Below are 17,330 nucleotides of genomic sequence, written 5' to 3'. Positions count from 1 at the left end.
GAAATTTTATTTATTATCTAAACTGTGTGTCTCATTTCAATAACTGCAGTGTGAGGCAGTAAGCACTGACACCCACATGTTCTACTCCACGGTTGAAGCTCAATCGTGACTGTTCTCTTTGTATCTTGAGAGGTAAGTCCACTGTTTTAGCGGGGTAAAATAAATTAAAAAACTTGCATTCATGTAGCTCCATTCACGACCAGCGGATGGCCCCACGTGCTTTATAGCCATGAAGTACTTTTTGAAGTGCATTCACTGCTGTAATGTAGGAAACGCGGCAGCCAATTTTCACACAGCAAGCTCCCACAAACAGCAATGTGATAATTACCAGATAATCTGTTTTTTAGTGATGTTGATTGGGGGATAACTTTTGGCTGGGGCACCCGGGATTACTCCCTGCTCTTCTTCGAAATAGTGCAAAGGATCTTTTACGTCCACCTGAGAGGGCTGATGGAGTCTCGGTTTAACGACTCATTCGAAAGACAGCACCTTCGACAGTGCAGCACTCCCACAGCCCTGCATTGGAGTGTCAGCCTAGATTATGGTAGATTATTGAGTCTCTGGAGTTGGACTTGAAGCCACAAACTTCTCACGAGGTTGCTACCAGCTGAGCCGTGGCTGACCCAGGGAAAACAGCAGGCACAAAACACACGACCCAAAAAGGAAGAAAAGTTTTCTGATACCTGTTCATTTTCACAGCAACAATCGGCTTTCGTTCTAATGGGAAGACGGCCATTCTAAAGTGGAACACTGGCTGTATTTTTACTCTACATAAAGGAAGTTTTAGGTTGAATTTTCGTTTTTTTAACAAATATCTGAATCAATGTCCAAGGAGATTTCACCACCTTCTTCAGCTCTTCCCTGAATTTAGTTTGTGTAGCTGCATAAATACATGTGTTTGTACAAGAACTCAAATACATGAGCATATAACCGGTTTCAGCGCTGATGTATGCAGGAGAGGTATCATCGGGTAGGTGAATAATCGCCAGGTTGTTATCTACAGAACTCACGGCAGATATCAGCCACAACAATCCAAAGCTGGCCGATACACTGAACAGTAAAATGATGGATTTGCTTCGGCTCTCCATCTCTGGATTGCTCTGATTCTCACTGCTGTGACCCCAGAGTGCCCTGCGGGATCGACTGGCCACTAAAGTATGTCTGAATGTCAAACAATTAAATAGCAATATCAATACAAAAAGAAGATATGTAATTAAAAGATTTTCTAATTAGGAGAAGGGTACACCTGTAGGCGATGAATAAAAGCCGACAATGTGGTGGACACCCCAGGGACATTTTTGATTATTCATTTGTGTTAAAAGGGAAACAAATAGGGAATGTCCTCCAAATAATCCAGGATAGAGATCGTTGTTACAATCGCGGCCACAGTTCTCACTATGCAATACTGCATTTTAAATTCATGACAACATATATTTACGTATCAGTCAAATGTGAAGGAGACGGTAAACCACACTGACATATCCAGTCTGACACAATCAATGTACACCATGAACTTACAAGCGGCAGTGTAGGGCAGGAATGAATATGAGAAGTGTTTACTGAATAAATGAAATACGATTACATTGATGATCATGACCAGTAGATCTGCTGTGGCCATGGCCACCATATGTACGGAGACACATTTGGAATGCCCGCATTTTCATCTGGAGAGAATCACCATTGTCAGTAGTTTCGCTGTAAGAAAGATGGACAAGAGGTCAATAACTGGGACACTCAGATAAACCTCACAGCAAATGGGAACACCATCACCTCTGCGTTCCCCTCCAAGTCACACACTATCCTGACTTAGAAAAATATCGCTGTTCCTGGGTCGAATGCCTGGAAATCCCTCCCTAACAGAACCATGGGACCTGCTTCACCACATGGACTGCAGCGATTCAAGAAGGCAGCTCGCCACCTCCTTCTCAAGGGCAACTTGTTCATTTTTGATAGTCAATAAAGAAGCGGATTCCTTACATACATCCAAGCACATATTTCATTGTAGTGTGGAGCGCTGAAACCATCCTGCCATGAGGCTGGAACCAGGTGATGCACTGAGCCAAATTGATGAGTTACTACAACGGCCCCAGGGAGCAATCGATGGAATTTTCCATTTATTCTCATCAGTTTGATTGGCAAGGGGGATCTCGGGAGCGGCATCAGATGTCAGCTGTATTCAATATAATTTACAAACAATTAGTGGAAAGATATGAATTTAAACATAACATTCAACTGAGACGAAAATTTTCAATTTAGGTTGAAACTCTGCGCTTTTGCTATTTATACTCGCCATGAGGGAGCTGCTCGGTAACAGAGCGGGAGCTGGTGGATCCTGAGCGGCAACAGTTGCTCCAAATATCTTTCACTGCCCTCTGATGGTTGGAGGTGGCTGCAGTACAAGTAATTACCAACTTAAAGTGGACAGGGAACAACGGGACAGATGAAATGATTACCATGGTCGCGAAGCAACACATTCTTTGGTGATATTCATCGACTGATCCCTGTGGATAAATGACTCTGCAATGAGACATTCTGGGAATCTGTTACATAATCAGAAACATTGAGATAGTCAACAGCTATTAGACAACAGGATACATTGATTTACCGGGCGCACCAAAGGCTGCTGAGAATAGGGTAGTGAAATCCCTGATTCTGTAGATTGTTGCCCGCTCCATTTTTTTAGAAGCATGTATAAATTGTGCCCAGCTTTAAGGATACCACTAGAATGTACCTGAGATCCGTAAATGCTCCCCTTTGTAGAATAATCGGTGCCCCGGTAAGGAAAACAAGCTAAACAATAAGTGACGATAGTTACAGTCACTTAACAAACAAGGGGCGATTTTCCACTTCAGTGTGCCTGGGCCGCCAGTGGGGAAATTGTATGGAATGTAATTCCAGAGGGAATGTGACCTGTGCATGGCCCATAAATGCTGAATGGAACATCCCTCCCGGACAAGGCATTAGGTTACTGAGGCCTCGTAGAAAACTTCACTCACCCATTGCATAACTTTCCTTTTTACTATAATGATATCCAGAAATGACGCCTCTCTAACATTACTGGCGATGCATCCTCTCAAATATTAATGCTGATGAACCTACTCCAACAATACTGGTTTTGATCCTACTCTAACATCGCTGGTGGTGACCGTACAATAACATTACTGGTGGTTACTCTACTCTAACATTATTGGTGCTGACCCTACTCTACCATTATTGGGGATGAACCTACTCCATCTTTACTGGTGATGACTCCGCTCTATCTTTACTGCTGGTGACCCTACTGTAAAACTAATGGTGGTAAAGCAAATCTAACATTATTGCTGGTGAGCTTACTCTAACATAACTGGTGTTGACTCACCTTTAACATTACTGGTGGTGAACTTACCCTAACATTACTGGTGTTGACACAACTCTAACATTAGCAGTGGTGACCCTACTCTAACAGTACTGGTGTTGATCCCACAGTAACATTACTGGTGGTAACTTTACTCTAACTTCACTGCTGGTGACCCTACTCCAAAATTATTGATGGCGACTCCACTCTTATATTACTGGTGGTGACACTACTCAAACATTTCTGGTATTGACTCTACTCTAACATTACTGGTGGTGACTCTACTCTAACATTACTGGTGGTGACCCAACTCTAACATTACTGGTAGTGACTGTACTCTACCATTACTGGTGTTGAAAGTACGCTAACATTACTGGAGGCGACCCTACTCTAACATTACTGCTGGTGACTCCACTCTAACATTACTTGTGGTGACACTATCCTAACATTACTGGTGGTGACCATATTCTGTAATTGCTAGTGGTGACCCTATTCTAATACAACTGTGGTGACCCTACTCCAACATTAATGGTGTTGACCTTAATGTAGCATTATTGGAGGTAACCCTACTGTACAATTGCTGGTGTGCCCTCTACTCTCACAGGAATGTAGATGGCCATCCACTGACTTCAGCTTTGAAGACTCTACTCCAGCATTGCTGATAGTTCTCCTACATTTCTGGTGACGCTAATGCTCTAGCATTACTGGCATTGACCCAACTCTAACATTGCTGCTGGACCATGTATTCTAATCCCATTGGTGTTGACCTTAATCTAACTTTGCTTTTGGTGACCGAACTGTAACCTTACCGAAGGCGTATCTACACTATCATTACTGGTGATCATTCCATTCTAATATATTTGGCGGAAACCCTATTCTAACATTATTCATTGTGACTATACACTAACATTAGTGGTAATGACGACATTTTAACTTTTCTGATGGAAACCCTACTCTACATAAGAACATAAGAATTAGGAGCAGGAGTAGGCCATACTCAAGCCTACACCGCCATTCAATAAGGTAATGCCTGATCTTCAACCTCAACTCCCCTTTCCCGCCCATTCCCCATATCCCTACGGGGAAAAGCCGGGGACTGAGATTAATGGGATAACTCTACCAAACAGTGGCACAGGCAGGATGGGCCGAATTATCTCCTTCTGTGCTGTATAAATATATCATTATATGATTCAATTCAAACGGAACCGGAGGGAATGATCTGATTCAGGAGGTTAGGGGAAGACAATCAAGGAGCTCCTTCAGAACGATAATGACTACATATTAATTTCCTCTGTAATTACTGTGGTTTCGATCAGTGAAGTCTCTGTAAAAGGCAACGGAGGAGAAGGATTAGAGGTTTAAGTGTGGGACAAAAGTGATATTTTTTGAAGCCATTGAGCCTTCCAACATTAATGGAGGACCAGGATGAGTGGAACTGTCATTGGCCTCTGTGGGGAAATTCAGGCACTTTGAAGCTAAGCACTATGAGTCAGGAGAGCGGAGCATTCTAAAGTTGCAGCCCCCTTTCGTAGCCGTGGGTTCGAATCACACTTCTGACATACAGATCGTTTAATTTCTCCGTGCAGTTGTATTATTTGAAATTAGCTGCAACCGCTTCTTCGGCACAGTTGATTTGTTCCTATCAGAAAACTAACCCTAGGATTGTTCTCCTTCGAGCAGAGAAGTTTATGAAAAGAACTAATGATGGTACTCAAAATTGGATGGGATTTTGATAGAGCAAGCAGAGAGAAATTGTTTCCTCTGGCCAGTTGAGCGACAACCAGAGGTTATAGATTTAAAATAATTGGCAAAAGAAATAAAGGGGCCTTTACGAGAATGTTTTCACATAGAGGGTTGTTACGATCTGAAATATATCACCTGAAAATATGGTGGAATCAGATTCCACAGGAAATGTCAAAAGCTAATTAGTCATGTATTTGAATAGAACCAGTTAGCAGGGTTATGGGGTAAATGCTGGGGTGTGGGACTAAAGTGAACAGTTCTTTGAAATGTCGACACAGGCAGGATGGGCCGAATGGCCTCATTCTGTGCTGTAAGATCCGAAGATTCTATGAATCAGGCCTCTTGAGCATCCTCCTTTTTCATCACACTACAAGTAGCCTGCCATAACATGTCCTCATTTGGAATTTTCTCCACCAACCCTTCCATCTCAATTAAGACGTTCCTTAAAACCTTAAGCCTTGAAGAGAATTATGGTCACACGCCTTAATAGCTCCTTCTTGGGATTGGGCTTCCATATATTTGATCACACCTCTATGAGGCGAATTGGGAGATTCCCTAGAAGTGGGGAGGGGGCCACGGATTATTAAGCTGTGTTGAAAAATTTACTGAATACGTGTGTTTGTGTCTGTTTGTTACATTAACTAAATGAGGGCACCTGGCGCTTCTCTCCCAGAAATAAATTTATCGTGAAGAAGTTTCGAAAACGGTGTTACTTGCATTTGTGTCTTTCTTTGTTCTATTTATGAATATTTCTTCCGTCTGACTCCCAGTAAGTCTCTTCTTCCTCTATTGAATGAGAAAGGAGGGTTTTAACATTGGCCAGACCCGCACTGTGCCTGATATTTGTGAGCTCATCGTTTATATTTAGTGGTTTCTGCTCCTTTAAACATCGTCAGCTTTAGCTCAGCGGTTACTTTTGCAGTATTACCTTTCTAAGGATTTTAGAATCTTGCATGGCTAACTCTGTTACATGAAATGTTGTTGGATCGAGCCCACCCAGGGACGAAGGCTTTTGCCCTTTATGATTCATTGCTGCACAGTTTCAGGTTGTCAATGTGTGCTTTGGCTACAAGGAAATATACTGCAAACATTACCAGCTGTGCTGTTATCCATTAAGTTCCCACCCAAATACTTTCATGAATATTCATTTTTTAAAAGGATAAAAATATAGATGGGTCATATTCCTCCATTCAATACATTAGAAATAAATGAAGTTTTTGTTATCCAAGGAACCGATGGAAATTGATTCTCAATCTGCATATATAGAACTGGAACATGCCATCGCACCATGTGAGGCTACATTTAATTTGTGGCTATTGTACAGCTGATATTAAGGAAAATAATTCAGAGCATTTTGGACCATTTTAGTGCTTTTTAACAGCATGCAATAACTGTTTGTAAAGTTTTGTAAAACACTGCTGTCCGGTAGAAGACAGATATTAAAATGATACAATAATTTTGTAGACGTCATGTGTGGAATTCCCTGCCTAAACACCTCCCCCATTACCCATCGCTCACCTCCTTTCAGTCCCTCGTTGAAACCGAAAGCTTTCAGCAGATTTGGTCTTCCCACTAACGAGCCCCTTCTTTGGGATTGGCATCCATGTCTTTGTTTACACATCTATGAAGCGCTTTGGGATATCCCCTAGAAACACCCGAGAGAAATAGCTAGTGCCAATCAGCAGACGATGAAAGCATAAATTTGCCAATCTCATGCCTCCTTACTGCAACACTTGCCCTTAAAATAGTAACATTCCCCTGGAGAGGACTGCACCCGTAAATGCTGGTAAAAACACCAATCAACATTTGACCTCGTTTGCACAAAAAAGAGAAAGAAGCTATAAACACGTGTAACTTTGCAGTGACAGTCCCGGGATATCCCTGTCCAGAGGTGCTAGTCCCTGGGTATCTCTGTCCAGCTGTGCTAGTCCCTGGGTATTCCAATGCCGCTGTGTTTTGCTCGGTTGATCCCTGTCTAGCTGTGCTGGTCGCTGGGTCTCTCTGTCCAGCTCTGCTTGGCCTGGGCGATCCTTGTCCAGCTGTGCTAGTCAGTGCCGAAACATGTTGAATTATTACCTCAAGTCCCATCGTGGAAACGTGATATTGAGAATAATCAGTTGTGAACGTGTCCAAGCAAAACTCGCCACAGTCACTGAATTAGAATGTCCATTTCCGGGAGGCAGAGACCAGCCGGTTTCCATCCAAATGGATGCTAACTGGAGTGATCCGATTCAGAGGATTCAAAGAAGTACATTCGGGATCTCCTTCGGGAGTTTAATGACTTTGTAATGGATATTTTTCCCGTGTGACTTGTGTCTTTCCGAGTGGTGAAATGTGTTTTAAAGATAGTCAGGTTTTCCCCTTCTCCCTCAACACTGTCTCAGACCTGAGGTCAAAAAGTTAGATGTTTACGTAGTGTAGCGGTTATCAACGTCGCCTCACATGGGAAAGGCCCCTGGTCACTCGGTTAACATTTCCTTCCGTGTCCAAGAGAATCCTGTAGGTTTATTCATTGTGATGGAAACAACTATCCTTCCTCTGATGGATTAACTGTTTTGTAAAAATTGCTGCACTACAGGAGAACTGAATGAGGTGCGGACGATGAGAGCACCGAATCGTAAACAGTAGACTGCCAGGGAATGCTGCATGCAAACATTACCCTCTTTGCAATCCGTGGACTAATTCGTTCTCGAAGGAGAACAACCCCAGCTGCTCCAGGCTATCCACATTACTGTAATCCCTCATTCCTCAATTATTTGTTTTTCTTTCGATTGAAGACGTGGAAAGCCGAGAAATGCCACGTGACAGTAGTCATTTTCGAATGATTTAAAGAAGCCATCTAAAAATCACCGAGCGCTAATTTAATATCACGTTTACAGTTTGTTTCAGTGTAAAAGGAGTGGATTGAAAATAACACTAAAATGCCAGGCAGCACCCGCGGTGAGATAGATTTGGTCTCCTGATGAAGTTGGTGCTGCGAAGTAACCGCTGAACTAAAGCTGACCCTGATCAAAGGGGAGAAAATATCAAATATAAAGGTTGAGCTCACAAATATCAGGCTCATTGCGAGTCTGGTCAACGTCAAACCTTTCGTTTCTCATTCATAGACTCATAGAATTCAAGCTTGGTTACAGCAAAGAATGAGGTCATTCGGCCCGTCGAGTCCATGCCGGCTCTCTGCAAGAGCACTTCAGCTAGTCCCACTCCCTCGACCTTATCCCGTGGCCCTGCGTGTATTTCCCTTCAGCTACTTAGCCAATTCCCTTTTGAAAGCCTCGATTGAATACGCCTCCAGCACTCTTTCAGGCAGTGCATCCCAGATCATAACCAGTCGCTGCATAAAAATATTTTTCCCACTGTCCCCTTTGGACTTTCTGCTAATCCCCTAAAATCTGTGTCCTCTGGTTCTAGTCCCTTACGCCTATGGGAACAGTTTCCCTCCATCTACTCTGTCTGGACCGCTGATAATTTATAATTCCTGTTTTGAGGAGTTGTAAGCAGTTAAATCCCACTCCAAATGATGGTTTGCAGAGGGCAGATTTCACACATAAACCAGCATATAAAATATTAACCAATAGCTGCCGTAAAATGAACCGGTTTCAGCGCAGTGACACTCCCGCTGGAATTCAGACCTGGGGGTCACTGTAAAAACAACAGAACAGGTTAAAAAGATATTCATCCAAAATAGGGCTTGAACCAGCAATGCTGAAACGAAGAGGCTGATGCTCTACCGACTCAACTAGCCGGGCCCCGGTAACATGTGCGTCATTGTCGCTTATTGCAACAAGGCGGCTGTTGGCTCTGATTCATGGGTTCAAACTGTTCGACAAATCGGGAACCAAGCCCTCCTGAATTCCAAGTTGCATAAGGAAGTCAGCCATCAAACCATTCATTGACCAAAGGGGTTCATGCAATGTTCTGATGGCCTTTGCCAATGTCAATGTTTCTTGGCTGTTACCTGCTGTTTCCCGATTCTCTATGTATCTCTGCCTGTGTTTATTTGTGTGCGCAACCCTCAGGTTGATTTTGAACTATTACTTGTGTTTGTGTCTGTTACATTAAATAATGAGGGCCTCAGGCGCTTCTCAACATGACACTTGCGAATGAGTGAGACAGACTGAGTGTGGTTTCAACAGAGTGCTGCGTGTTGGGTGAGTCGGAGTTAGGTGAGGAGTGGAAGGAAGAGCTCCCTTGCGCCGCCGTTGTTTTTCCCAACTTTTCACCCTGTAGGAAGAGGCCGGTTTCGAGTGCAGCAGGAGAGTTGTGAGTATTTTAATTCACTTCTGCGGGCTTTTTCTCAAAGGCTGGTCAATCTCGCAGAGCGGCGGCAGCATTCCAGAGCCACGCCGTGATTCAAAAAGTGACATTTGCAAGAGGAAGCAGCCGATTGGGTGAGTACGGCCAGGTGAGTATTTAGACTAAGCTATAGTTTGACAGTTAAGGTTAGTAGTTTATAAAGTTTAGAAGGCCTTAATTTTAGCGGTTATAGTTTCTAGGGTGTCTGTTGATTATCGGGGAGTGCTGTTAACCAACGGACCTTGAGTATATCATTTAATTGTAGTGTAATTGGTGGTTTTGAATTAATTTAACTTAAATTAAATGAAGGGTCAGTCATGGCAGCACACCTCGGCCCTGTGGAATGTTCCTCCTGCACTATGTGGGAAATCAGGGACACTTGCTGTGTCCCTGACATCCATGTGTGAGGGAAGTGTATCCAGCTGCAACTACTGGCAGACCGAATTGCAGCATTGGAGTTGTGAATGGATACATACCGGAGCATTTGCGATGCTGAGGACGTCGTGGATATCACGTTTAATCAGTTAGTCACACCACAGGTAAAGGCTGCACAGGCTGGAAGGGAATGGGTGACCACCAGGCAGAGTAGTAGGCGCAGGCAGGTAGTGCAGGCATCCGCTGAGCCCAGCCCCTCTCAAGCAGATATACAAATTTGGATATTGTTGAGGCAGATGTCTTATCGGGGGAAGGCAGCAGCAGCCAACATCCTGGTACCGTGGGTGGTTCTGCTGCACAGGACGGGAGGAAAAAGAGGGAGAGAGCGATAGGGTATTCTATTGTAAGGGGAATGGATAGGCATTTCTGCGTCCGCAACCACGACTCCAGGATGGTATGTTGACCAACTGGTGCAAGGTCAAGAATGTCTCGGAGCGGCTGCAAGGCATTCTGGAGGGAAAGTGTGAACAACCAGTTGTCGCGGTGCATATAGTTACCAAAAATATAGGTTAAAACCGGAATGAGATCCTAAAAGCTGAATATAGGGATTTAGGAGGTAAATTTAAAAATAGGTCCTCAAAGGTAGTAATCACAGGATAGCTACCAGTGCCACGTGCTAGTCAGAGTAGAAATAGACAGATATTTCAGATGAATACGTGGCTAGAGGAATGGGGCAAGAGGGAGGGATTCAAATTCCTGGGAAATTGGACCCAGTTCTGGGGGAGGTGGGCCCAGTACAAACTGGACGGTTTGCACTTGGAAAGGACCAGGACCGCTGTCCTAGGGGGACTGTTTGCTAGTGCTGTTGGGGGGTGTTTAAACAAAAATGGCAGGGGGATGGGAACCTATACAGGGAGACATAGGAAAGGGAAGAAAGGATAAAAGCAAAAGACATGAAGTAGAAAAAAAAATCTGGCAGTCAGAGAAATCAAGGGTTTAAATCAACATGGCCACAGTAAATAATAATTCTAAAAGATCAAAGCGTGGTGGTTCCATCGGGTGTCCATTACATATATAATGTACATAATTCAGTTTAATCTAACTGTATGTATATGACTTACCTGTTTGGCCCGTTGCCCCTTTAACTTACCTGTTTGGGCGGATGCCCCTTTAAGGTGTGCCCTAGTGTGCTGACGACATCGCGCATCACGTGATGCACCCGCGGCCGCCGCCAGCCCGGCTCGGCCTCCCATAATGGCCGCCGGCACAGCGGGCCTACCGCGCCCACGACTTCAGCCGCATCGGCCAGCTGCAGTGCCGGGTGCCTCTCGCTCCCGCGACTTTGGCTGCAACGGCCAGCCTCAGTGCTGGGTAAATGCGCTGACATATTGGCGTGGGTCACGTGACCGCATCAAGCGCGGGCGAACGCGCTGATGTCACGACACGGTCACGTGATGCCCGAAGCGTGGGAAAACACGTCCGGGCGTGATTACGTCATCACGCTATCCAGTGGAATGCGGACTGAGTCATCATGGCGTCCCCGCTGGGGAAAGACTTACTCTACGACGCTTCTGAAACCATCTCACTCACCTGCTGTATTTCGTCTGCTTCCTGCATTAAATAACTGATTTATTGTTCTCCTGAAGCCGAACTCGATTATTTAGTAGGCATTCGTCCAATACCTGCTGAGGTCAGCCTGAATTCCTACAATTGGTGACCCCGACTCGGTGGATGGTTTTCACGGAGGAACCGCACAGCCTCAACCTCACCTACAATTACTGAACCTCACCTAAAATTGGTGACCCAATGGCGTGAGTACGGGTGCTCATCAATTCCTACACTACAACTGGTGTCCCCGTAACCGGGAACAATTTTCACAGAAGCAACGCACAGCCTGAACCTCATCTTCACAGAAGACAACTGACGGACAGCCAATGAACACCAATTCCTACATTGGCGACTCCACCTTTGCAAACGTATTCGCAAAGGAAGCGCAGCCTGGAGGTGATCCAGTTTTTCATGGACAAAACGCAGCCGGACCCCGATTTTTCGTGAACATTTTTCACAAAAGAAGCATGCCATGGAAGCACCAGCCGTTCTGCTGTCACTAACACATTTCAGGGAAAACAACCGCCCTCATGCTTTGTTATGGTAGAAGCCCTGTTCGCCGAGAACATCGATGCATCGCACACCACGCACTTGCTTACGGTCTCCATATTCGACTTTTCTACCACCACGCGGGTCATCCACCTGTACGTCCTATGCAACAGCAAGTATAAATCTCTCAAAGCACGGGGTACAGCATGTTAGGGCACACAAGATCGGAGCGCGCCCTGCGGGGATACCATGGTGACACCCCCCCGCGATTCACGAGGACTCGCTCCTCATGAACCACGAGGACGCACTCTTCATGCACCATGAGGACCCATCACTCGTGAACCACGAGGACCCATCCCTGATGAAACACGAAGACTCATGCCCCGCCGACGAAGCACCAGCCCATCAGCCTGCTGGTTGCGTTACCTACCACAATTTTCGGCGAGACAAGAAGCGTGCCACCCTCCCGGCTGTTTTCTCCTATAGAAAGAACAACTACAAGTGCTGCCGCCATCCAGGCAGAGTTTACCCCGACCGCAATCAACATCAACCCAGACTGTTGCCGCCCTTTTTCCAGTTTTCTCCTTAACAAACGCAAACATCCACTGACGCAGCAAACATCGAGGATGTGTCCAGCGGGTATCCCATGGCCGCGATCAGCCACGTGAAAGTTGCTGTCCTCACTGATCAACGCAGCAACTTTTCACCCTCCGTTGTGTTATCGTCGTAACAATATGGCACGCACCGTTCCGTGCGTTCTAGGCTCCCGAAGGTGTCGATCACCTGTCGGCGAGTTCACCGACCTCACCTGTCAAGTCCTTCTGGATCGCTCATTTGGCGTTCATGCAGAGTTCGTCAGAGCAATGATCTGTTTCAACATCAACGGAGACATCGCCTGCGCCCGCCCAACCTGCTCATCACTCTGACAAGGCGTGCTGCTTCGCACGTCTCCACGGTCCTTCACCAGACGGATACATTTTATTTGCCACGACATGCGTAAGGGTCCGCTTATTACCAGTAGCTTCAGACCTGGCCCGGCAAGTCGAGACAGCATGCCCGCCGAGACCACTAGCTCGTCAGACCATCTCATCATTGGACTTTCGTTAAAGCAAATTCTGGGGGGGCGCATGTGACGGTTCCACCGGATGTCCCTTACATATATAATGTACATAATTAACTTTAACCTAACTATGTATATTACTTACCTGTTTGGGCCATTGCCCCTTTAACTTACCTTTTTGGGCCGTTGCCCCTTTAACACGCGCCCTAGCGCACTGGTGACGTTGCGTGTCACGTGATGCACCCGCGGCAACCACCGACCTGGCTCGGCCTCCCGTAATGGCCGCCGGCACTGCAGGCCTACCACTCCCGCGACTTCAGCCGCATCGGCCAGCTGCAGTGCCGGGTGCCTCTTGCACCCGTGACTTCGGCCGCAACGGCCAGCCTCACTGCTGGGTAAATGCAATGACGTATCGGCGTCGGTCACGTGACCGCACCAAGCGCAGGCAAACTCGCTGACGTCACGACGCGGTCACGTGACGCACGAAGCGCGGGAAATCACGGCCGAGCGTGATAACGTCATCATGCTATCCAGAGGACTGTGGACTCAGTCCTCGTGGCGTCCCCGCTGGGGAAAGACCTACTCTATGGCGCTCCTGAAACCATCTCACTTACCTGCTGCATTTCGTCTGCTTCCTGCATTAAAGAACTTATTTATTGTTCTCCTGAAGTCGAACTCGATTATTTAGTAGGCATTCGTCCAAAACCTGCAGAGGTCAACCTGAATTCCTACAATTGGTGACCCCACTCCGTGGACGGTTTTCACGGAGGAACCGCACAGCCTGAACCTCACCTACAATTAATGAATCTCACCTAAAAGTGGTAACCCAACGACATGAGTACGGGAGCTCATCAATTCCTACACTACAATTGGTGTCCCTGTATCCATGAACTATTTTCACGGAAGCAACGCGCAGCCTGAAGCTCGTCTTCACAGAAGACAACCGACGAACAGCTGACAAACACCAATTCCTACATTGGCGAGCCCGCCTTTGCGAACGTATTCGCAAAGGAAGCGCAGCCTGGAGGTGATCCCATTTTTCACGGACAAAACGCAGCCGGACCACGATGTTTTGTGAAAAATGTTCACCAAAGAAGCACGCCATGGAAGCACAAGCCATTCCGCTGTCGCTAACGCAATTCAGTGGGAAACAACCACCCTCGTGCTTTGTAAAGGTAGAAGCCCTGTTCTCCGAGAACATTGATGCATCGCAGACCACGCACTTGTTTACGTTCTCCGTATTCGACTTTTCTACTGCCACGCGGGTCATCCGCCTGTACGTCCTATGCAACAGCAAGTATAAATCTCTCCAAGCATGGGGTACAGTATGATAGGGCACACAAGATCGGAGCACGCCCTGCGGGGATACCACGAGGGCTCACCCCCATGACCCACGAGGGCTCGCTCCTCACGAACCACGAGGACGCACTCCTCACGCATCATGAGGACCCATCACTCACGAACCACGAGGACCCATCCCTCATGAAGCACGAAGACTCGTGCCCCGCCGACGAAGCACCAGCCCATCAGCCTGCTGGTTGCGTTACCTACCACACTTTTCAGCGAGGCAAGAAGCGTGCCGCCCTCCCGGCTGTTTACTCCAATAGCAAGAACAACTACAAGTGCTGCCGCCCTCCAGCCAGAGTTTACCCCTACCGCAATCAACATCAACCTGGACTGTTACCGCCCTTACTCCAGTTTTCTCCTTAACAAATGCAAACATCCACTGATGCAGAAAACATTGAGGACGGGTCCAGCGGGCATCCCATGGCTGTGATCAGCCAGGTGAAAGTTGCTATCCTCACCGATCACTGATCAATGCAGCAACTTTTCACCCTCCGTTATGTTATCGTCGTAACACTATGGCACGCACCGTTCTGTGCGTTCCAGTTTCCCGAAGGTGTCGATCACCTGTCGCCGAGATTACTGACTTCACCTGTCAAGTCCTTCTGGATCGCTCGTTAGGCATTCCTGCAGAGTTCGTCAGAACAAGGACTTGTTTCAACATCAACGGAGGCATCGCCCGCGTCCGCCCAACCTGCCCATCACTCTGACAAGGCCTGCTGCTTTGCACGTCTCCATGGTCCTTCGCCTGATCGATACGTTTAATTTGCCATGACATGCGTAATGATCCGCTTATTACCAGCAGCTTCAGACCTGGCCCGCCAAGTCGAGACAGCACGCCCGCCGAGACCACTGGCTTGTCAGACCTCTCATCATTGGACATTCGTTAAAGCGAATTCTGGTGGGGCGCATGTGGCGGTTCCACCGGATGTCCCTTACATATATAATGTACATAATTCACGTTATACTAACGGTATGTATATTACTTACCTGTTTGGGCCGTTGCCCCTTTAACTTACCTTTTTGGGCCGTTGCCCCTTTAAGGCGCACCCTAGCACGCTGATGACGTCGCGCATCACGTGATGCACCCGCGGCAGCCGCCGGCCCGGCTCGGCCTCCCATAACGGCTGCCGGCACAGCAGGCCTACCGCTCCCGCGACTTCAGCCTCATCGGCCAGCTGCAGTGCCGGGTGCCTCTCGCTCCCGTGACTTCGGTCGCAACGGCCAGCCTCACTTATGGGTAAATGCGATGACGTATCAGCGTCGGTCACATGACCGCCCCAAGCGCGGGCGAATGCGCTGATGTCACGACGTGGTCACGTGATGCCCGAAGCGCGGGAAAACACGGCCGAGCGTGATAACTGCGGACTCAGTCCTCGTGGCGTCCCCACTGGGGAAAGACCTACTCTACGGCGCTCCTGCAACCATCTCACTTACCTGCTGTATTTCGTCTGCTTCCTGCATTAAAGAACGTACTTATTGTTCTCCTGAAGTCGAACTCGATTATTTAGTATGCATTCGTCCAATACCTGCTGAGGTCAACCCGAATTCCTACAAAAGCTTGTTAAGAAAACAAGCTGAAGGCTTTGTGTCTTAATGTGAGGAGCATTCGTAATAGTATGGATGAATTAGCTGCACAGATAGATGTAAACGAATATGATATAATTGGGAGTGGAGGCATGGCTCCAGGGTGACCAAGGCTTGGAATTCAACACCCAGGTGTATTCAATATTCAGGAAAGACAGGCAAAAAGGAAAAGGTAGTGTGGTAGCATTGCTGGTTAAAGAGGAGATTAACACAATAGTAAGGAAGGATATTAGCTCTGATGATGTGGAAACTGTATGGGTAGAGCTGAGAATTACCAAGGGAAAGATAACGCTAGGGGGAGTTGTATACAGACAGCCAAACAGTACTGCTGAGTTTGGGGTTGGCACTAAACGGGTAATTAGAGATGCATGCAATAAGGGCACAGCAGTTGTCATGGCTGACTTTAAGCTACATATAGATTGGGCTAAGCAAATTAGTAAAAATGCTGTGCAGGAGGAATTCCTGGAGTTTATACGGGATGGTTTCCTGGTCCAATATGCCGAGGAACCAACACAAGATCAGGCCATTTTAGACTGGGGATGATATAATGAGAAAGGATTAATTAGCAATCTTGTGCGAAGCCCCTTGGGGTGGAGCGATCGTTTAATGATAGATTTCTACATTCAGATGGAGACTGAAGTATTTGACTCAGTGACTAGGATCCTGAATTTAAATAAAGGAAACTACGATGGTATGAGGCGTGAGTTGGATAGGATGGATTGGGGAAAGTTATTTAAAAGGTTGATGGTGGATAGGCAATGGCAAACATTTAAAGATCGCATGGGTGAACTACAGAATTTGTTCATCCCTGATGGCATACAAATAAAATCAAAAAGGTGACTCAACCGTGGCAAACAGGGGAAATTAGGGACAGCATAAGATCCAAGGATAGGACATATAAATTGGACTGATAAAGCAGCAAACCTGAGGATTGGGAGCTGTTTAGGATTCAGCAAAGGAGGACAAACGGATCAGTTAAGAGGGGGAAAATAGAGCATGAGAGTAAGCTGGCAGGGAACACAAAAACTGACTGTAAAAGCTTCTATAGGTATGTGAAGAGCAAAAGATTGGTGAAGTCAAGCGTAGGTCACTTGTAGTCAGAATCAGGGGAATTTATAATGGGGAACAACGAAATGGCAGAACAATTAAATACATACTTTGGTTCTGTCTTCACTAAGGAGGACACAAATAACCCCCACGAGATGTCGGGGAACATAGGGCCAATGAGAGGGATGAACTGAATGAAATCAGTATTTGTAGGGAAATGGAGTTAGGGAAGTTGACGGGATTGAACGCTGATAAATCCCCAGGGCATGATAATCTACGTTGTACAAAAATCAGGACAAATCCGACCCGGCCAATTACCGTCCCATCAGTCTACTCTCAATCATCAGCAAAGTGATGGACGCTGTCGTCGACAGTGCTATCAAGTGGCACTGACTCAGCAATAACCTGCTAACTGACGCCTAGTTTGGGTTCCGCCAGGGCCACTCA

The 17,330-nt window shown here is 46.6% G+C and overlaps 1 long non-coding RNA gene across 1 annotated transcript in view; it reads right to left on the bottom strand.

Moving 5' to 3' along the window:
* Positions 1 to 1,535: 1,535 nt before the first annotated feature.
* Positions 1,536 to 17,330, bottom strand: part of LOC147092416 (uncharacterized) — a 38,078-nt gene continuing 22,283 nt past the window's right edge. Inside the window, exon 2 of the long non-coding RNA XR_015075038.1 lies at positions 1,536 to 5,863. This is a non-coding gene — a long non-coding RNA (uncharacterized LOC147092416). The remainder of the gene's footprint in view (positions 5,864 to 17,330) is intronic.

This window comes from Somniosus microcephalus, unplaced genomic scaffold, assembly GCF_052327205.1.
Source record: "Somniosus microcephalus isolate GS21.2 unplaced genomic scaffold, FLI_Smic_1.0 unresolved_chr2, whole genome shotgun sequence".
Classification (NCBI taxonomy): domain Eukaryota; kingdom Metazoa; phylum Chordata; class Chondrichthyes; order Squaliformes; family Somniosidae; genus Somniosus; species Somniosus microcephalus.
Note: the sequence above shows the minus strand (reverse complement) of the source record. Positions and strands in the feature narration are given on the sequence as shown.